We start from the raw sequence: 22,397 nt of genomic DNA, 5'->3' as shown, positions 1-22,397 counted from the left end.
CTGGGACTAGGGGCATAGGCCAATGAGGTAGTGTCTTTGGCATCATTTCTGGGCCACATCATAATGGTCAGATGATCTTTTCCAAATCCATCCAACCTCCGGGGTCATCTCATCCTGCCACTGACCCCAGTGTTCCTGGCCTTCCTGCTTGATGGTGCGTTTTCTCTGTTTTTTGGTCTGTGTCCTTCTAGCTTTCTCCCCACTATGTCTCTGTCCACAAAGCAGTTCCAGATTGTTGGCCCTCAACACCCCAATGTGGCAGTGCTGAGTCAGGATGCCATAATGCCCTGCACCCTAGCCCCAGCCATCAATGTAGAGAACATGGAACAGAGGTGGTTCTGCACCATGTTCTCACAAGCAGTGTTCATCTATTGGAACCAATGGGAACAAACTGAGGAGCAGATGGCTGAGTACACAGGGCAGACCTCACTGGTGAGCAACTTCCTCACTCAGGGGCAGGCTGCTGTGCACTTCCACAAGGTCCAGGTTTTTTGACAGTGGAATGTACACCTGCTTCTTCAGAAAGGGAGGCTTCTCTGAAGAGGCTGATTTGGAACTGAAGGTGGCAGGTTAGTTACTTGATGTCTATTCTAGAGACCTTGGGAGTACTAGGTTTGGTGTGAATATCAGGTGCCATCTAATTTATCTTCACATTTTATAGGTGAAATAGAGGAAAAATGGCTCATTCATTTATTCATTGATTCAATGTCTGTCTATGGAGCATCTAAAATATGTGGGGACTTGTTATATGTACTAGAGACATGTCAGTGTAACAGAGATCTCAGCCCTGAGGAGGTCACATTCTTGAAGCAAAGGAAGAAAAATTGTAATGAATAATTCAGTACAAGATGTTATGAGGTGATAAGTACTTAAGACAAAAGACCAAGTAGAATTAAGAAAGGGACTCAGGATGTGAGCTGGGGTGTTAGGACAAGCTGTAGTGTTAAACAGAGACTCAGGCAGAGCCTTTTTGACAGGGTGAGCAAAGCTCAAAGGAAGTAGATATTTAGCCAGGTGGATATCTGGGGGGCCAAAGTTTAATGCAGAGGGAGAACCTTGTATGAAACCTTTGAAATAGGAGTATGGTTGATTACTCTGGGTATAATTAAGCCATTGAGGTTGGTAGGAGGAATGAAGGGGAGGATGGTAAGAAGTGGCAATACTGGAGTAAAGAGATGGTCCTGTATTAAGACCACTCATGGGTGTCAGAATGAGTTCATTAGGAGTTGACACCTGGGCCGCACAAGAGCCCTGGATGTTGATGGGCTGAAAGATGAAAAGGCAGAGGGCTTATAACATGGTGATTGTGGCTACTTGCATTTGACCAGGTAGCTCTTGGGGTTGAGTGTGTGGGCCCTGAGGGTCTCAGGTGGAGTTTGGGAACAAGTTTTTGGAGAGGAAGGCAGTTATCAGGTCAGTAAAGGCTTTGTGTGCTGTGTTATGGAGTATGGATGCAGTATAGGAGGAATCCTAAACAGAGCCATGCTGGGAATGCTCATGTTGGCAGCTGTGAATGGATGGATGGGAGGTGAGCAAGAAGGAGGCATGGAGTGCAGTTATGATGTGGAGAGAATGAGTGCCTGACCTGAGGCATGGCAGTGGGGTGGGGGAGGAGGGGTCAGACAGGTTTAGAAACTAGTCAACTGAGTAGATTTGTGGGCACGGAGTTTGGAAGAGAAAGAGATGTTGTGAGATACTTCCAGGGTTTTATTTGAATCATTTGTTGTTTTGTGGTAGGACTATTGATAATTATGTGTCAATTTTACTGCTGTAATAATTCTGTGTAACAAACAGCCACAATCTCAGTTGCATCTGGCAATAAAAATGTATTTAATTCAGGTACTGAGGGAGTTCAACTAATTGGGCCTGAACTTGGCTAATAATCACCTGGATTTTCTCATACATCTTTGGTCATGTTTCAGAAACATAATTAAAAGCAAAATCTCTCACACTATGAGAAAACACTTTATTACTGAATAAGCATCAAACCAAAATATGATACATATAATGGTGATCTGTAAAGGGTTTATACAATCAGAAAGGAATTTCATCTTTCTTTTTATATCCAAGCATATATAATCTCCTGTATATTTGTTTTCAATATGAACAATAAGTAATTCTCCACTAAGAGGGCTCAAGGCAGTATTTGTTCCACATAACTCATCTTAAATTTACCAAGTAGTTTGGGAGACCATCTATGTCATCTATTAGGCTTTATCTGGAAGAAAATTATCTGGAGATTGTTTTACAACTTGGAGCAACATGCCCACATAAGTAGGCTCTTGTATTTCCATAGAAAAGTGGGCAAAGGGTTGCTATCTTCCCTGATGTTTACATTTCAAAGAAATGGTTCCCAGGTCCTTGAGAAAGACATTCCTGAGGCACATGACTAGCAAAAAACCTAACCAGTTTTCAAAATCATGTATAAACATTTCAAAAGAGGAGAAAGTACCTATGTATAATTGCAGTTTCTCAAGGCAAAAGCTATAAGAAAAAGGGGAGAATATTATTTTATTCAACAGAGAGAATTAAGCTTTTTACTTGTAATTTTTATTTGTTCTTTTTAAAATAATATTTATTTTTTAGTTTTAGTGGGACACAATATATTTATTTATTTATTTTTATGTGGTGCTGAGGATTGAACCCAGGGCCTCGCACATGGTAGGCAAGAGCTCTACAGCTGAGCCACAACCCCAGCCCCTTTATTTGTTCTTAAGTCAGCTGAAAAGTTCACCAGGTGCACCTTGGTTAGGTGTGCTCACATTTCAGATGGTCATCTGGCTGATCTAGGTCATTTGTAGCAGGTTGACCAGATAATGTTACATGAGACCATTCTCCACTGGGTAGCCTAAGATTGTCCTCCTGTGAAAATGATAGAGAGTAAAACCAAGGTGCAAGTGCTTCTCAAACCACTGCACTAGTCACATTAGGTAATTTCTCATTGGATAAATTGGCTAAATCAAATTCCATGACTGGTCCCAGAGGCAGAAGGTAAAGGCAGTAAAAAGCATGTGGAAGTGAGAGAACTGGCTATAAAGAATGGTGAGGAATTGGGGACATTTTAATAATCATTTTATCACAAGTGGTGCAAATTTATGAGTTCAGTTTGGAGTTTTGGGTTTGAAGTGTATGTGAGGAAACCTAGTAAAAATAACTCATGGGAACATGGGTGGAGGGGAAGAGAATTCAGGAAGCAAGGTGGTCAATCAATATAATTTGAACATGATATACACAGAGAGGCAGAACTCCCAGGAGAGCATGTGAGGTGAGCAGACTGGAGATTCAAGGAGGGAGCCCTGAAACCAAATTTTTCCTGTTTGCCTTGGGCCTCACAGTTGGGGAGAAGAGCCCACCACTCTGTGTGGGTCCCTGTGTTCCTTCCTTTTATTCCCTCTTTCCATAGAACTCCCAGAATTCAACCTGAGAACCTTCCCCCTGAAGTTTTGTAAAATCTAGGCAACCCAAAGTTACCTCCTGTTGCTCCACCACTTCCTTCCCACAGGGATGGGCTCTGAACCCCAAGTACACATAGAAGGGCCAGAAGAGGATGGAGTGCATGTGATGTGCAAAGTCACAGGATGGTTCCCAAAGCCCCAGGTGCAGTGGAGAGACGTCAGTGGAAACAAGTTCCCAGCGCTTTCTGAGGCCCACACCCAAGACACTGAGGAGCTGTTTAGTGTGGAGGCCACTCTGGTGATGAGAGACAGTTCTGTGGGGAATGTGACCTGTTCTGTCCTCAACCCTGTCCTGGGCCAGGAGAAGGCCATGGCTATTTACATCTCAGGTCAGTGCTGCTTCCCACTCCCAGCAGAGCTGTAGGGAGGGGCTGGCCTCTCTGATTGTGCTGGATCTCCTGGGTGTGCCCCTGACCTGCTGTCTGCCTGGGCCACAGAGCCCTTCTTCCCTCAGGCTTCTCCCTGGAAGCCAGCATTTGCTGTGTTCCTGACCATGCTGGGGCTCCTACTCTTGGTGGCTACCTATTTTGCCACCAAAGAACATTCAACAAATTTTCAGGTGAGGCAAGAAAAGGAGCATCTGCGGTGGCTTAGGGAAGAGGAACATCAGGCAAAGGAAGAGGTGCTGAAGGCCAATGGCAAGACCACACAGGGCAAGTGCAGACCTGGTGTGAGTGGGACAGCTGACAGGGGCCAGTGTCTGGGGTTCTTCTCTAGGGAGATCTGGGATCCTGGGCCCAGAGGAGGTGACTGAGGAGATCAGAGAGGAGAGCTAGAGTCAGGTGGGTTGGGTGGGTGTGTAGATAGAAATTCTAGTATCAAAGCTTTTTCTTGTATTTTCCTGGCACCAGACTTTTCTAGGGGATGGGTATTCACACTGTTTTCATTTTCTTTCAGATGAACGCCAAGCAGATCTCAGTAAGTTCTGCTTTCCTCCTGTTGAATTTTCTATGATTCATTGGTAGTAGACTTTCTAGTTTTTATCTCCCCTAATTCCTGTGTTGTTTTTCAGATCAGAGGAAAGCTGCTTATCTGTCTGGTAAGTAACTCTCCTGGTATCCTTGGTTTTCTTATCCTTCCTGTGACCTGGTGTCAACTTTCCTTGTTTCTATCTAGGCACAGACATGTGGGTCCCCATCACTGGGAGGCTAATTGGAAGCTAGTGGAAGTCAGAACACTGCTCTCTGGGCTTCCCTAGATCTGGGCTGCTGTTTTCCTACTTAGCACTTGGAAACTTTGGTGTGATGGTGACCCCTGGTCTGTCATGTATTCTGCATCTTATTTCAGGCTTGGTTTGCCCATTATATTGTGCAGGAAGCCATCCATGTATTACTTGAGGTCTTCTGTAGGTATGGCAGCCAGGGAGATTTTAGGTTTTATCTTGGGAACTATCTGTGGCTCTTCCATGCAACAGATGTCCCAAGGCACATGACCTTTATATCAGCCCTACTAGGAAGATTCCTCATAGTAGCTCTGGGGATGGGTATAACACATTGGAAACCAGAGAGCCCACCTGTAACTTTCTTTTGGTGAAGAACATTCTATGGAAGGCCTTTGATGTTCCCCATTATTAAAAAAAAGCAAGTGTGGGCTCCATCTTGCTAGTATAGAAGTGTGGACCCTGCATACTGCAAGAGGCCTTCTCCTTTCTGGCTCTCTCGTCCTGTGGGTAGTCTCATCTTTAGAATGGAGGGGAGGCCAGGGAAGGCACATTCTTGCTGAGCAGGCTTATGTGAACTATGGTCTCACCACCATGTGTTCCCTTTCAGCCTGGAGGAAGGCCCCCCTGTATGCAGGTAAGTGACTCTGATGTTTCCTTGGCCTTCCCTCCTCCAGGCTCCACCTCTGACCTCTGTATCAGTGACCTCCAGGATGTGATGGGTTTTTCTGCTCTGCTGTCTCTAATTTGTTTCCCACCCCTCCCAGTAAACACTTTTAACTTCTCTTGTTTTTTTTTTCCTTTCATAATCATCACACATCAGTCTGTCCCCTGCCCAAACTAACCAAAAGCCAAGCACAACAGGAAAGCAAAATTCTCCAAAATGGAGAGAAAAATGATTGTAACTTGCATTGGAAGACCACAGGGACTTCTCCTTGGGATTGGGCCACAGGACTCACCTCACATCCTGTCTTTTAATTATTCTTTTTTTGTAGACATATTTTTAGTTGTAGGTTGACACAATAGCTTTATTTTATTTTTATGTGGTGCCAAGTATTGAACCCAGTGCCTCTAGCATTCTAGGTAAGCACTCTACTTCTGAGCCACAACCTCAGCCCTAAATTATTCTCCATTTTTGGTAATTTCCCTAATGTCTTTTTAAATTTTAATTTTGTTTTTCACATTGTGGTTCTGAGGAGTGAACCTGTTCTAGGCCCATCCTCCCCTGCAGGTTAGGGTTAGCTGTACCCCCTGAAAACATCGTGTTTGACTGGTATTTGTTGTTGGTGCAGTGACACTGGAGAGTTCATTTGTGAGCAGAGCCTGGATGGAGCAGGTTTGGAACTGTGGATAGGAATTGCTGTTCTATCGCTGCTGCAATAGAACAGGAGAGATATTGGAACTATAAAAACCAAAACAAATTTAAAGAAGAAAACAGAAACACAGCAGTCAAACAGAGTTGGAAAGTAATGTGAGCACTATGAAAAAACAAGGGGAAAAAGGATTGCAAACAATACAGGACCACTTAAATTCACAGGAGAACTTAGAGGCATAAGAAAAATGGACAGAGAAAGAACTCAAGGCATACCTAACTCAGATGGAATGGAATCTTAGAGAAGACTTTAGACAGCAAGTCCAAACAATGAAAGTATACTTTGAAAACGAATTACATAAGCAAATTCAAATGGCAAAGAATGAGCTCTACCAGGAGATAGAGATTTAAAATAAAATCAAACAGTAATCCTAGAAATGCAGGAAACCATAAACCAAATTAAAAACTCAAATGAGAATATTACAAATAGACTAGATCAAATAGAAGTCAGAACATCAGATAATGAAGACAAAGTTTATCAACTTGAAAAGAATATAGTCAACACAGAAAGGTTCCTAAAAAATCACGAGCAATCCGTCCAAGAGATATGGGCTGTCATAAAAAAAACCAAACTTCAGAGTCATTGGGATAGAAGAAGGTGTAGAGGTCCAAACCAAATGAATGAACAATCTACTGAATGAAATAATCTTAGAAAACTTCCCAGATATGAAAGATGGAATAGATTGCCAAATCCTGGAAGCCTACAGGACCCCAAACATACAAAACTGTAATAGACCAACTCCAAGACACATAATTATGAAGATATCCAACATACAGAACAAGGAGAGAATTTTAAAAGCTACGAGAGAAAGGAGGCAGATTACATTAAGGGGTAAACCAATTAGGTTAACGGCTGGTTTTTCATCACAGACGTTGAAAGCGAGAAGATCCTGGAACAACGTATTACAAACACTGAAAAATAATGGATTCCAACCAAGAATACTGTATGCAGCAAAATTAAGCTTCAGATTTGACAATTAAATTAAAATATTTCACGATAAACAAAAGTTAAAAGAATTTGCAGCCAGAAAACCAGGACTGCAAGGCATTTTGAGCAAAGCACTACAAGAAGAGGAATGAAAAACAGCACCCAAAACTGACAGTGGGAGGTAACTCAGTAAAGGGAAGAAAAAAAGTAACCAAAAAAGGAAAAACTAGCCAAATTAAAATAAATAAATAAATAAGCATGACTGGAAGTACAAACCATATATCAATAGTAACCTTAAACGTTAATGGCTTAAATTCACCAGTCAAGAGACATAGGCTAATAGCCTGGATTAAAAAAAAAAATCCAACAATATGCTGCCTTCAGAAGACTCATATGATAGGAAAAGACATACACAGGCTGAAGGTGAAAGGTTGGGAAAAATCTTCCCACTCACATGGTCCTCGGAAGCAAGCAGGAGTGGCCATACTCATATCAAATAAAATCAACTTCAAACCTAAGTTAATCAAAAGGGATAAAGAAGGACACTATATACTGTTAAAAGGAACCATACACCAACAAGACATAACAATTATCAAAATGTATGCACCAAACAAAGGTGCTGCAACATTCATAAAACAAACTCTCCTCAAGTTCAAGAGTCAAATAGACCACAACACAATAATTATGGGTGACTTCAACACACCGCTCTCTCCATTGGACAGATCCTCCAGACAAAAGCTGAATAAAGAAACTATAGAACTCAATAACACAATCAATAACCTAGACTTAACTGACATATATAGAATATATCAACCATCATCAAGTGGATACAAGTTCTTCTCAGCAGCACATGGATCCTTCTCAAACATAGACCACATATTATGCCATAGGGCAACTCTTAGTAAATATAAAGGTGTGGAGATAATACCATGCATCTTATCTGATCATAATGGAATGAAAGTGGAAATCAATGATAAAAGAAGGAAGGAAAAGTCCTGCATCACCTGGAAAATGAACAATATGTTACTAAATTATCAATGGGTTACAGAAGACATAAGGAGGAAATCAAAAAATTCTTAGAGATAAATGAAAATACAGACACAACATATCGGAATCTATGGGACATAATGAAAGCAGTTCTAAGAGGGAAATTCATTGCCTGGAGTTCATACCTCAAAAAAAAGAAAAAAACAACAAATAAATGAACTCACACTTCATCTCAAAACCCTAGAAGAGGAAGAGCAAAACAACAGCAAAGGTAGCAGAAGGCAAGAAATAATTAAAATCAGAGCGGAAATCAACGAAATCAAAACCACACACAAAAAATGAAAAAAATTGACAAAAGTAAAAGTTGGTTCTTCGAAAAAATAAATAAGATCGACAGACCATTAGCCATGCTAACGAAGAGAAGAAGAGAGAGAACTCAAATTACTAACATATGGGATGAAAAAGGCAATATCACAACGGACACTACAGAAATACAGAAGATAATTAGGATTATTTTGAAACCCTATATTCCAATAAAATAGAAGAAAGTGAAGATATTGATAAATTTCTTAAGTCATATGATTTGCCCAGATTGAGTCAGGAAGATACACACAATTTAAACAGACCAATAACAAAAGAGGAAATAGAAGAAGCCATCAAAAGACTACAAACCAAGAAAAGCCCTGGACCGGATGGATATACAGTGGAGTTTTACAAAACCTTCAAAGAAGAATTAATACCAATACTTTTCAAGTTATTTCAAGAAATAGAAAAAGAAGGAGCTGTTCCAAATTCATTCTATGAGGCCAACATCATCCTGATCCCAAAACCAGACAAAGACACTTCAAAGAAAGGAAACTACAGACCAATATCTCTAATGAACTTAGATGCAAAACTCCTCAATAAAATCCAGGCAAATTGAATACAAAAGCATATCAAAAAAATTGTGCACCATGATCAAGTAGGGTTTATCCCAGGGATGCAAGGTTGGTTCAACATACACAAATCAATTAATATAATTCATCACATCAATAGACTCAAAGATAAAAATCATATGATTATCTCAATAGATGCAGAGAAAGCATCTGATAAAGTACAGCATCCCTTCATGTTCATAATGCTAGAAAACCTAGGGATATCAGGAAGATACCTCAACATTGTAAAAGCTATCTATGCTAAGCCTCAGGCTAGCATCATCCTGAATGGAGAAAAACTGAAGGCATTCTGTCTAAAACCTGGAACAAGACAGGGATGCCCTCTCTCACAACTTCTACTCAATTTAGTCCTCGAAAACTAGCCAGAGCAATTAGACAGACAAAAGAAATTAAAGGCATAAGAATAGGAAAAGAAGAACTTAAATTATCACTATTTGCAGATGATATGATACTATATTTAACAGACCCAAAAGGTCTACAAAGAAACTTCTAGAGCTAATAAATGAATTCAGCAAAGTGGCAGGATATAAAATCAACATGCATAAATCAAAGGCATTCCTGTATATCAGCGACAAATCTTCTGAAATGGAAATGAGGACAACCACCCCCTTCACAATATCCTCAAAAAAATAAAATACTTGAGAATCAACCTAATAAAAGAGGTGAAAGGTTTATACAATGAAACCTAAAGAGAGAAATAGAAGAAGACTTTAGAAGATGGAAAAATATACCCTGTTCATGGATAGGAAGAACTAACATCATCAAAATGGCGATATTACCCAAAGTTCTCTATAGGTTTAATGCAATGCCAATCAAAATCCCAACAGCATTTCTTGTAGAAATAGATAGAGCAATCATGAAATTCATATAGAAAAACAAAAGACCCAGAATAGCAAAAACAATTCTAAGCAGGAAGTGTGAATCAGGCGGTATAGCGATACCAGACTTCAAACTATACTACAGAGCAATAGTAACAAAAACAGCATGGTACTGGTACCAAAACAGGCGGGTGGACCAATGGTACAGAATAGAGGACACAGAAACCAATCCACAGAACTACAACTTTCTTATATTTGATAAAGGGGCTAAAAGCATGCAATGGAGGAAGGATAGCATCTTCAACAAATGGTGCTGGGAAAACTTCAAATCCATATGCAACAAATGAAACTGAATCCCTTTATCTTGCAATGCACAAAAGTTAACTCAAAATGGATCAAAGAGCTTGATATCAAGTCAGAGACTCTGCGTCTGATAGGAAAAAAAGTTGGCTCCGATGTACATATTGTGGGGTCGGGCTCCAAATTCCTTAATAGGACGCCCATAGCACAAGAGTTAATAACTAAAATCTACAAATGGGACTTATTCAAACTAAAAAGTTTTTTTTTTTCTCAGCAAGAGAAACAATAAGAGAGGAAAATAGGGAGCCTACATCCTGGGAACAAATTTTTATTCCTCACACTTCAGATAGAGCCCTAGTATCCAGAGTATACAAGGAACTAAAAAAATTAAACAGTAAGATAACAAATAACCTAATCAACAAATGGGCCAAGGACCTGAACAGACACTTCTCAGAGGAGGACATACACTCAATCAACAAGTACATGAAAAAATGCTCACCATCTCTAGCAGTCAGAGAAATGCAAATCAAAACCACCCTAAGATACCATCTCACTCCAGTTAGATTGGCAGCCATTATGAAGTCAAACAACAACAAGTGCTGGTGAGGATGTGGGGAAAGGGGTACTCTTGTACATTCCTTGTGGGACTGCAAATTGGTGCAGCCAATTTGGAAAGCAGTATGGAGATTCCTGGGAAAGCTGGGAATGGAACCACCATTTGACCCAGCTATTCCCCTTCTCGGACTATTTTCTGAAGACCTTAAAAGAGCGTACTACAGAGATACTGCCACATCGATATTTATAGCAGCACAATTCACAATAGCTAGACTGTGGAACCAACCCAGATGCCCTTCAATAGATGAATGGATAAAAAAATGTGGCATTTATACACAATGGAGTATTACTCTGCACTAAAAAAATGACAAAATCATGGAATTTGCAGGAAAATGGATGGCATTAGAGCAGATTATGCTAAGTGAAGCTAGCCAATCCCTAAAAAACAAATGCCAAATGTCTTTTTGGATATAATGAGAGCAACTAAGAACAGAGCAGGGAGGAAGAGCAAGAGGAAAAGATTAACATTAAACACAGACATGAGGTGGGAAGGAAAATGAGAGAAAAGGGAAATTGCATGGAAATGGAAGGAGACACTCATTGTTATACAAAATTACATATAAGAGGTTGTGAGGGGAAAGGAAAAAAACAATGGAGAGAATTAAATTACAGCAGATGGGATAGAGAGAGAAGATTGGAAGGGAGGGGAGGGGCGATAGTAGAGGATAGGAAAGGTATCAGAATACAGCAGTTACTAATATGGCATTTTGTAAAAATGTGGATGTGTAACCGATGTGATTCTGCAATCTGTATTTGGGGTAAAAATGGGAGTTCATAACCCATTTGAATCTAAAGTATGAAATATGATATGTCAAGAGCTATGTAATGTTTTGAGCAACCAATATAAAAAAGATTAAAAAAAGAAAGAAATTCCTGGTCTCCATGATATTTCAGAAATCATATTTGACAGCTTAGGACTTTCATCTTCCTAATGTGGTGCCTTGGTTCTGTATTCCCTTTACCACAGTTTCCTACCCTTTGTGTCCAGGTTTAGCTTTCTTGTTTCTTTCTTGTCCTCTGAATATTGGTGTTCTCTCAGCCACCTCATACTCTGACTCACTGTCCTAGCTATGTTTCTTCTAAGCACTTTTATTGCTGAGAAATGAGTTTCTAAGTGTTCTGAATTTGGGATCCAGGATGCTTAGGGGGTTTGTGAACTACTTGGAATTATATGCAAAGTTCTGTGTTTGTGTTTATGTTACAGGAACAAAATGTAAGTTATAGTGTTCACAACAATTTTCTCTGCTTTTAAGAGAATTTTGCTTTGCCTGTTGAGTTTGGTCTTTGATACTTTTTTTAATCTGTGAAGATCATAAAAGGAGGAACCTGGAGAGTTTTAAATTGTTTACCTGAGAAAGGGTTGGGAATAAATCAGAGAAGAAAGGATGAAGTGGACAAGAGAGGAGGTGAGAAGGAAAGTAGAGTGCCCAAATTCACAATGAAATTTTGGGTGTGCTGAAGCAGTGAGAGCTGGAGGATCATATCCAAGGTGGTTAGAGTTGAGTGTGAAGAGGATTTGTGGGTTCTTTGTGTGCCTGAAATGTAACCAACTCCTTGATACATCTTTGAGAGTTTTCAGTGAATACATGTGTGTGTGTGTGTGTGTGTGTGTGTGTGTGTGTGTCAATTTCATTAAGCCATTTCTAAGTAATCATCTCATTGAGTTTGGCTGTGATGAGACCACTGCCACCTTCCAGTAGCAGTTAGGACAAGCATATGTTAAGGCAGTTTCCAATGCAATGAAAGATTATCCAGAGAACTCTTTAACTGTGGGGTCAGTTTGGGACCTGTGCCATCTGAATTTGTATAATATGCCCCTTTCCTGCTCTTGTTGTTTCTTTTTGACATCAGAGATATAGACTGTGTGTGAGAGAAAAAGGTGACCCATGGCATCAAGGAAGTTTTGGATTCAGATGTATGAGGAACACTCTTTGAAAATCTTAATAATTTTCTTGTGGACATGTTTATTATAAAATAGGGATCAAATAGTCTTTTTTGCCATATCCCCATTCTCTGCTGAATTAATGTCTGTGTGTTTTCATGTACAACTTGCATACTCTTTTATTATGTAATAATAAACACCATTACTCTACTAGAATCAACACTCTTTCCCATCCTAAACCCTCTCCATTGCCACCTAACTTGGCAACACTTTCATATTGACAGGTCCATAGTGTGAGTTGGACAAATGTCTGATCTCATCTTGTTCATAAAATTATAACAATGAGTTATAAATTCAAATTTTCTGTGGGAATTATGTGAAGATTACATTAAGGCACATAGCATAGTACTTGACACACTGGAAAGTCTCAAGTTTTTTTCTTTCACTCTTTCTCCTTTTCTCCCCTGGCTGCTTTCTTCTCCTCTCTTTTCTTCTTCTTTGATAATCTCAGCCAGTTATTATATATAAAATAATAATATGATACCAACTAATGTCTTGGTGAAAAATGAGCAAAATTTACTTTTATTCGAGGGTCTTCTGTGTCTGCTCAGTCATTTTCTATGATCTAGTTTCTATGAAGCTCTCAACAGAGATGGAAATACCAATGTATCTGATTGAACTTGTATTAGTGGAAATGTGGAGCACAAATTTAAGCACATATCTTTAATAAAGCAAAAATTTTGTTTTAGTTATTATTTTAATTATTCTAATTTTGTTCCTGAGGCTCTGCCCTGTTTGAGGCAAAAGCTTTCCAGTTGAAGACATTTTGGAGTGTATGACATATGTAGACTTTGCTTTGGTAAATGGCCTTCCTATCTTCTTCCGAAAAGGGAGGATGGAGGTTGGAGGAGACTTATGTGGCTTTGGGACAGTGAGGGAAGATGGATCATTTGTTTTCTCTTAGTTATTTCAGGTGCTCGCCATCAGGATGCTAGTGTGAACTGGTTCATAAGACCCTTGGTTTGATGTCTCCTGAGAAAAGTCAGGTCTTATCTCATTGCTTGGTCCCCCTTCCCCTGACCTTGAGGTAAAGTCCAGTTTCTGGATCACTTATTCCTGTCTGACATTGGGTCTTTTCCTCTGATCTTCAGACCTTCTCTGGTCCACTGGCTCACTGGGGAACTGTCCCTTCACCTTCTAGCAGAGCGTGTGAGATTTTCTGCGTCCTCAGCTTCCTGTGTGCAGGAGACAGGGAGGTTCATGCTTTTTGCAAGCACATTCATCTGCCAGTGCTTTGTTCCACATTGGGTGTGACACCTATGTGGGCATAGTAGTTTTCTATTTGCTGCCAAATTGCTACAAACTTAGTGGCTTTAACCAACACAAATATATTATCTTATATATTTGTAGGTCAGAAGTCCAAGAAGGTATGGACAAGGCTGTGTTCCTTTCTGGAGGCTGTTGTCTTGCTCAGTTTCTAGAGGCCCTCTGTAATTTTTCATTTGAGGGTGTATTCTTCCATCTTCAAAGCCAGAAATACAACTTGTTTTAGACCTCTTTTCTGTGATTATATCTGCTTCTCTGACCACAGCCAAGAAATGTCTCTATTTTCAAGGGTTCATGTGATCAGTTTGGACTAACCAAGATAATCCAGAATAATCTCCCCTGCTCAAGAACCTGAATTTAATCACATTGATAATGTTGCCTAGTCATGTATTTAACATATTCACACACTCTGGAGTTTAGGACTATGGTTTCTATCATAGCTGGAAATTTTCAATCTCTTCAGGGAATTCTTGTATGAGGCAAATGAGTAGGCCCAATATTTTTGGGTTCTCCCATATCTGTAAGGATGTTTTTGCTCCTATTGGCCTGTGAAAAAAATGAAGAAAAGTCACTAGTGTTTACCTCTCACTGGATGTCTTTGTTTTCTACTTTGAACTTCTTTCTCTCCCATCCTAAAACCCTCTTCATTGCCACCTAACTTGGCAAAATTTCTCTGAGTTCTTTGCACTCATGACTTATAGTCATCCTCCAAGTTCAGCTAAGCTAGATGTAATTCTTTACTCATGTCTTAGAGGCAACCTTACAAGTTCAGCAAGTCAGTTCTTTATAAGTAAAAAGAGGTCTTGGAAATTTTGATAACCTCAATTGTATCACAAGATAAACTAGTTTTTAGGATGATTGTGTGTTTGTGTCTTGAGAAAGCATTATTTTGTAGTTAAATCTGAATAGTGACCTTCAGATTGATATCCAACCTTTTGATTCCAGGGTGTTAAGCTTTTTGGCTTAGTCTTCATGGGAAGGCTGCAGTGGCCCATCCATACTTCATGTTTATGTGTATGTGGTGTGTGTTTGTGTGGATGTTTGTGTGATTAAAAAATAAATACACCAGATGAATGTTTTCACACAGATTTTTCCCTTCTTCCTCCCACACTGTTGTATTTCAGAAGACTGGGTTCTGACCCTGATGTGTACAGACTCTGTAGATCTCTGATATGAGATCTGTGTTCTCTCATAGAGTGGCGAAAGGAACAGTTCCAGGCCTGTGAGTGACTGTGTGCTTCTAGATGTTCCTCCTGTTGCCATCATGGCTTCTGGCTTCTCCTTAAGTTCTCTGTGGTGATGCAGATGATCGCATCACCGGTGGTGTTACTATGGCAGAAGTCATGGTCACCAAACTAGTATCAAGGGTCCTGTCACATGTCAAGTCAGCCTTCTGGCTCCTTTTTCCTAGTTGAGGATGTGGGCTTGAGTTACAAGACTCATATCTCAGGAGGCTTATCTCCTCCTCAGCTCAGGCAGCTATGTGGCTGTGAGGTGGTGGGTGGCTGTGTACTTTGTCTTGGGGCAGAGGAGGACCTTGCATGATTGATAACTCTCCCAACAGGACCTGTCACTCTGGATCCAGACTCTGTTCACCCCAGTCTGTCTGTCTCTCATGAAAAGATGCATCTGACCTAAATGTGTACCCACATGGTACCCTGTGTGTACTGTGATGAAAAATGCAGTGTGTTGGGTCTTGAGGTAATCACATCAGGAAGATGGTACTGGGAAGTGGAGATAAAGAATGACCTCTTAAGCAAGTGTACTCTGGGAGTCTGTAGGAAAGATTCAAAAAGAACAGGCTCATACATGGAATTACCACATATGGGGTTTGGGGTCATGAGGAAATGAAACCATAGATATTTTGCAGGGACTGTTCCTGTGACTCAGTTATTTCTTTGGCAGAACCTTTGCAGGGTGGGGGTTTTCCTGGAATACAGCGAAGGGGATGTCTCCTTCTGTAACATGATTGATGGGTCCCATATTTTCTCTTTCCCTCCAGCTTCCTTCTCTGGAACTCTCTTTCCATACTTCATGTTAATGTATGGAGATGTGTCCATGACCATCTGCTCCATGGAGAGTGGGTCTGAGGGGCTCCCTACACCCCTTAAGAATTCATCTCCTTTGGAGGAGACCCTCAGCACCCCAAGGGAGGGGTTCAGCTCAGGCTGTGGTGTTGATGGTGCTCCCCTAGAGGCTGAATCTCCATTACTTCCCTGACGCTGCAAGGTTTTGTCTTCATAGGGTCCCTTGCTGGCTATGATCATTTACTGTGACTGTTCCTGGGGCTAAGTGGACTCTGTGGCAAAGTCCCCTGAGATGAGACTTGGAAGGCTCAGTGGGCTTGTCCTCCTGCACTTGGTCAATACTTTAGATGTGTGGTTATGAGAATTCAGTTCATGTTTTATATTCAGATAGCAGAAGATAAAATTTAACTCCTTTGGAAATGGTTTAGGGAATATGGAATTTAAATATAAGGAGCCATATTTTTGGTATTAAAAATATTTTAGATAGGTGTGACAGCACATATCTCTAATCTCAGCTACAGGGGAGGCTAAGGCAGGAGGATCACTTTAGCCCATAAGTCTGAGACCATCCTGGGCACCTTAGTGGTACTCTGTTTGAAAAAAATTCAAACAAAGGGGAGATCACATTACTGGACTTGCATGTTTGTAGAGGAACCTTGGGGTTGAGAAGTGTCCCTAGTTCTATCTTTGCAGATTTGGACTATCAGATGCCAGAAAGTTTATCATCCAAAAACTTCCAGGGAAATAGATAGGTGTGTTAGTCCCTTTTTTGTCTCTGTGACAAAATACTGAGAAATCAACCTAAAGGAGGAGAGATTTATTTTCCCCATGGTTTTAGAAGTTTCAGACCATAATCACCTGGGTTCATTTTTTTCTGAGGCAGAATGTCATGTCATGATTGGGCACTGGTGGTGGAGCAAGTGGCTCACCTTATGAGAGCAAGAGAGGGGGACAGAGGAAAAAGGGTGGGGAGGAACGGACTGAGAAGAGGGGAGGGAGGGAGAGAGAAGTTGAGGAGGGAGAGACAGAGAGAGAAAGAGAAAGAGGGAGGGAGGGAGGGAGAAATATGGGGCCTCATGGATAAGAAATAGTCTTCAAGGACACAGCCACATTTACCTACTTCCTTCCTGTTTCCTAGTCCCCACCTACTGAAGTTTCTACCACCTCCCAAAAGGGCCACTGGATAGGGACCAAGCTTTTAACACATGATCCTTTGAAGGATATTTCAGTTCCAAACTCCAATGAATGATAGAGTTTTAAGAGAAGAATCCAACTTTCTATGGTATCTGCTTCCTATTCTGGGATAAATGGAACATACTTGTTTTCCCCGCCTCAGTAACTTTCTGGTACCATTGATAATGTTGTGATATGTTAATCCAGGGAATTAAGGGTAAGGGAATGGATCCCCCTTAAAAGCTATTAGTATATATTTATTGTCTAAAATATTGGTTTTATTGTGACAATGTCATCTATGCATATAATGTACTTTGTTCATATCCACCCTTTTTGCTACCTTCTGATTTTTCCCTCCATTTCTCTTTTGTATAATTATTGCAACTGAGGAAAGGCAAGAATTGCTAGAGTAAACATAAATGAAAAAGAGAATTTTTAGATGCAAGGTTAATTTCAGAAAGCTTTGACCATGAGCATAGGTCCAGTTAATATGTTTCCTCTTAGTACTTCCAAGTCTGATCTTAAGGATTAATGGAAAACCACAGCAAACAAGAAGAGACAGGACTATTAAGACAGACTCTGCAAGAATAAAGGTGTATTCACTCCACCAGATTTTTGTGACCAGTTTTCTGACTTGGGGAGAGAAGACACAGAATAGGAATTGGAATAAAGAGAGTACATAAAACACACAGTACTTCTAGAAACAAGGACCTATTAGTTTTGTATTTCTCTATGCTTGTAGTATATATGTGTGTATTTGTATATATTGACCATTTTCCTCTCTCTCTTATATTTATGATTTTCTATACAAATTATTACTTTTAGGTAACAGTATAGTCAATGAGACTGACTGAATTTGAAGAGTAAATACTATATCAGTGTAGTATACAGTAACTGGGAGTGCTTCTTTCCTTATGTGGGGGAACAGATGAGAAACTCTTTATTTGTCAGGTGGCTTTGTCATGATAGATTGTTGTTTTATGGAAGTTCAAATGGTTGTAAAATGGCGTAATGTTATGCATACATAAAGTATAAAGTCAAAGGTGTGAACAGAGTCCAGTATCATTTCATTGCATTTGTGTTCCAACTCCACTCCATGTTGATCTTCTTTGTGTTATTGGAACTGGACCTTGTAAACACTTTTTTGCCATCTGACACAATGTGAGATTGTTGGTACAATGCAGTGGAGGGCACTGAAAGGCAAGGTAGTTCTGTTTCTTTTCTATCTTCTTTTTTGGTACCAGGGATTCAATCCAGGGGTGCTTAATCACTGAGCGACATCCCCAAAATATTTGTCTTTAGTTGTGGATGGACACAATACCTTTATTTAGTTTATTTTTTAATATGGTGCTGAGGATCGAAGCCAGTGCCTCCCACATGCTCCACCACTGAGATATACAACTCCAGCACCACCAACCTTTTTAAAATTTTATTTCAAGGCAGTGTTTTGCTGCACTGTTTAGAGCCTGGCTAAGTTGCTGAGACTGGCTTTGAACTTGTGATACTCCTGCCTCAGCTTCCTAAATGCTGGGATTACAGGCATGGACCACCATACTGGGCTGTTTCTCCTTTTTGATGCACCTTCCAGTGGTGTGCAGAAGGTTCACCTTTTGGTGACATAGTATGAAATGTCTATATTGATATCTGTATTTTTAGTCTCTGTCCTAGGTTCCTGAAAAGTGGTTTCTCTCCCTGATCCCTGAAAACAGCTCCTAAAACCCTTGGGATATCCTTACAGAGATGAAGGATAGTCTGTTTTTATTAATAACAAGTACCTTTCAGCCATCTGAATTTATATTAATAAGATAAATTTTAGAAAGCCCCTGGGTCACCTCAGGATGGGGGCAGGTTGCCAAAGGAACAAATTTTATTAGTAGAAAGTTGAAAGAGGGGAGGAAATAGGGCTGAAAATTGAGTTAATTAATTGCCAGCAGTCACTGATTTAATCATAATTACACAGTGAAACCTCCATAATCACAGAAGAGACAGAAATACCTCCATAAAAACATTGAGGGAGCTTCTGATTTGATGAACAACAATGCATCCATGTGTTGGGGTGGTGCCTCTGAAACTCCACCATGGGGACAGATACTCCTGTGCTTGAGACTCTTCTGGGCCTCAGCCTATGTGCATATTAATCTGGCTATTCACTGTGTCCTTTCCAAGATCTTTTGTAATAAATTGGTTAGTAAACAAAGAGGTTTCTCTTGGTTTTGTGAGCCCTTCTAGAAAATGGCTGTAGAAAATCATCCAATCTGAGGATGGATCTTGGAAATGTAGGATGGGCCTTGGGAATGAGGTAGAAATTTGGGGATACTAAAGAAAAAAACTCTCTGAAGGAGAATGTGCCTGTTGGGATGTGAAACAATAACTTGTGAACTGCTCCTGACCTGGACCAAACAGCTTAAGGGTCAGAGAGACAAAAATATAAAAATGCACCAAGCAATCCCATAAGTTACTTTATAACTTTCTAGTTCCACATAAATTTTCTAGGTTGAAGCAAAGCAGAACAAGATTTCAATAGAAACACACTACTAGCCTCATGACGCTAAGGGTTAAGTGCCAGGTTGCTCGCGACTAAAACACTCAGGGGTCACTCCAGGGGAACTGGGCTAATTGGGCTGCATGAAATAACCACACAAGAGACAGAAATACCTTTTTCTTTGGGGGTGCTGTGATGGCTCCTCTGACCTTAAGGGTCTGGAGAGAGAAAGAGGGGGAGAGAGAGAGAGAGAGAGAGAGAGAGAGAGAGAGAGAGAGAGAGAGAGAGAGAGCACTTTCACGTGCTGACCCCTTTTATTGAGGAGAAGTTATTCAAATGAGGCAAGAGGTCAGGTTTTAGAGGGTTGAGTCTAGCTTCATGATGTCTGCTGTCAGCAGGTTGATTGACATCTAGGAAGGCCACACCCAAGGGCAGTAAGAGAAGGGGACACACAAAAGGAATTTCCATGGAACATTCTATCTCAAATAAGGCAAGGAGTTATATATATTACAAAGAAATAGGTGAGTATAACTCCATCCATGGGGCTGTAGGAAGGCATGCCCATGCATTAGACACAGTGGGTTGAACCCTAGAAGACTGGGGCTATCCAGGAGCATGACCACCAGATGCCACATCACTCAGCAGGGGAGTCAGAGCCAGTCATGTGCTAGTCAGCCTCCCACAGATAAGTTTTGATTGTATTAATTGCCTGATCAATCAGCTGAAAACAACATACCAGACCAGACAGATTCCCTAACAGGAAACCATCTTGCTCTATATTTCCCATTGTCTAGGGAAGTCCTGTCCCTTTGGATCATATATGCTACCTTTGTACCCTAATAAAAAAAAACTTGACTTAATCCCTGGTGGTGTGTCTCTTCTTGCTTTTGAGATTGCCAAATTATTCTCTGAGGGTTCTTATATTCACTTTTCACTTAATAATGATGCTCTCCTCTCTGCTAAAGCCGCAACACATACTTCAGCCTTTTCTGTGGTATGGGCAAAGGTCTGAAGGTCTGAGTAGAGGTTTCCTCTTCCAATGGAGAGACTTCATTGTTCCTCCTTACAGTGACAGGAACTTCAGAAACAGGTGGGATGACTTAAGTCATCTTGTGATGTCATCTGAAGTCATGGGGGGGCATACCTGTAAGACTGTGGAGTCCACTTAACCTGTGGGGTCTCTGCTAATTCTTTAATTGAATTATAGAATCCCCAGATATATGCAGAGAATTGGAGAATAAATTGGTGTGAAAAACCCAATACATATGGTGTCAGAAATGTTATGGGGGTTATTATAAAAGAGTAAACCTGGTTAATTGGAGCATTACAGATCCCTTTCAACCTTCCAGTGGTCCATCATCCCATCTTCTTCAATGAGCTCTGCTCCTCATTCTCATTGGGTCCCTCTCCTACATTTCTTCCTTCCTTGGCTACTCTGCCTCATCCAAAGAGGTAGTATCTGCTCTGTATATATGCAATTTCTGCATTATTTGGAGCTTTTTAAGTAGTTATTAGTTAATTATTATACTTCTTTTCTTTTTTTCAGTGCTGGGGATAAAAACTGGAGCCTCAGGCATGAATAAGTCTATATTAAGTTTTCCTTGTTGAAATGATTTATGTGGTTTCTGGACTTTAATAGAAGCATCTAAACTATAATAACTTAGTACCTTTTAAAGGAGGGTGCTGAACTGCTCACAGCATGTGAGAAAGAGTAATTGAGGAATTTATATATTTACTAAAATGGTTAACTCCCAAGGTAACATTATATAAATATCTTGCTTTTTTGTGGATTTTAAGTATTTTGTATATGTAAATATATTACTCATCAGTTTGATGAAAGGAGTGTCAGCAACAGAGGAGGAAGGAAAGGAGAAGGAGGAGGATGGAGGCAGTAGTGTTCATTGCCTCACTGCACAATTGTTGTGCCCTCATCTCCCTCTCAGTCTGCTTCAGAATTATTTCATCTGATTTAGAATATGATTACATTAATTAGACTGGATCATGTTGCTCAGATTTAAATAAGTGGGTAATTCCAGAATTGCTTGGCCATACCAATGTCACTGTATTTTGCTTGTTTCACTGCACTGGTTTGTATTCTCTCTCCACTTACCTGTTGCTTCTTGGAATATATATTGGTTCATTATGGTGCCAAGTGGCAACATGGGGGTGTTTGAGTCAACAGAAATACAGTTGAGGGCAACTGAAGTGACACATGAACGAAGCCATGATCAAGCTTGGTTTTCACCTGCTCTGTTTCTTCGTGAATTTTTATAGTATGATTTTAGCTGTGATAAATAACTGAAGCCAGAGAAGCTAAAGTTGGAGTTAGGATAACCTACAGTGAACAGTTAAGGAGCCAGCGACTACTTACATCATCCTGAGAACTGTGACCACAGCAGTATATATTTTTGTATTTGAACAGATAGTATTTTTTGCTATATTTTTACCATATAAAGTATTTTAAAAACAACAGAAAAATATTACTTGTCACATTCTCCATTCTATTTATCCTGTACCTTTATGAACTGCATTATTTTGAATGAGCTACAGGCACACTTCCTTTGAAATAGAATGGATGGTATGCAGAGAAAATGATTTTACATATAAAACAGAAGAAATCTTTCTAAAAAGTGGAACAGATGCCTAATTCCCAAGAGAGTGCTTAACATCCTCACTATTAGTAAAGCTTTGTTAACATTGTTCTGATTTATAAGTTGCCTAGGTGTACATATTGCAATGAGTTTATCTTGGAAAGTTATACTGATCAAGGTTGCAAAGTGCTTTTCTGAGATTTTTAATTTTGTTGTATGGGAATTTTTTTTTCTGGCTACACTAATTACATCACAATCCATGGTGTAGATCCTTGAAACCCTACCCTCTTTGTTTTACAGCAGAGCTCACTTCTCCAAAAGCATCCTGGTGCTTCTCTATAGGCCCA

General features: G+C 40.1%; 2 pseudogenes; both read left to right on the top strand.

Moving 5' to 3' along the window:
• The first annotated feature begins 204 nt into the window (after positions 1-204).
• LOC139706133 (butyrophilin-like protein 1) lies at positions 205-15,997 on the top strand (annotated as a pseudogene).
• Positions 15,998-21,341: 5,344 nt separating this feature from the next.
• LOC114082787 (protein cornichon homolog 4-like) lies at positions 21,342-21,761 on the top strand (annotated as a pseudogene).
• The last annotated feature ends 636 nt before the right edge of the window (positions 21,762-22,397 follow it).

Source organism: Marmota flaviventris, chromosome 6 (assembly GCF_047511675.1).
Source record: "Marmota flaviventris isolate mMarFla1 chromosome 6, mMarFla1.hap1, whole genome shotgun sequence".
Taxonomy (NCBI): domain Eukaryota; kingdom Metazoa; phylum Chordata; class Mammalia; order Rodentia; family Sciuridae; genus Marmota; species Marmota flaviventris.
Note: the sequence above shows the minus strand (reverse complement) of the source record. Positions and strands in the feature narration are given on the sequence as shown.